This window comes from Grammomys surdaster, unplaced genomic scaffold (genome assembly GCF_004785775.1).
Source record: "Grammomys surdaster isolate TR1022 unplaced genomic scaffold, NIH_TR_1.0 372, whole genome shotgun sequence".
Taxonomy (NCBI): domain Eukaryota; kingdom Metazoa; phylum Chordata; class Mammalia; order Rodentia; family Muridae; genus Grammomys; species Grammomys surdaster.
The window spans coordinates 7,964,692-7,965,498 of record NW_021604791.1 but is presented as its reverse complement, the minus strand read 5'-3'; positions in this window follow the sequence as shown (position 1 = coordinate 7,965,498).

The window sequence follows — 807 nt, the reverse complement described above, 5'->3', positions numbered from 1 at the left end:
GCGCGGGCGTGGGCGCGCGGGCGGGCCGGCGGGCGGGCGCGAGGGTGGGCGGGCGCGCGCACGCGGAAAGGCCTCGCGCGCTCCCGGGACGCCGGCCTCTTCCTCCGCTGCCACTCGGCGCGGCCCCGCCCTCCGGCTCCAGGGTCACCGACCCGGAAGGCGGCGTCTGTGAGGACCCGGGCGCTGACCCCGACTGGACTCCGAGAACCAAGCTGAAGTAATCTCTAGCCCAAACAACGACAGCGGACGAAGCCCCTGGCTGGACGAGAGAATCTGTCTTGAGAGAATCTGACTGCCCGGTTTAATAATCCCTTTTTAGTCCACGATGAGAAGCGGAGTTGGTTGACTTTGCCAACTCGAGACCAACAAAGCAGTGCGTTCTTGTCTTCTGTTCTACTTGATTTCCCAAAATATCTCCAAAGCCAAATATCATGTCCTTTTAGCCTCTCAAGTACAGTCCCAGGTTTTATTGTCTGTTTATTTAAACAAGACCATCATACTATCAAACAAAGTTGACAAGTTCTCTGGGTTCCAATTAAGTTGCAGTTGTATGCTTCACCTCCCTAATGAAAGACCATTTGTTTTCTCCCATAAACCTTACCAGTTTGCTCCACAAGAGAGGTGGGGGGGAAAGAGAGGTGGGAGGAACAGTGGACTTAATGGATGGGTCACCTTGGACTTGCTTTCATCATCAAGAGTCTGCCGGGCATCCAAACAGCATAGGAACAGGGCCGGACTCCTAAGGACAATCTGGACAATGGGGTAGCAAGAGTTCTTCACTGGGAGGGACCCAGTGTCCCACAGACA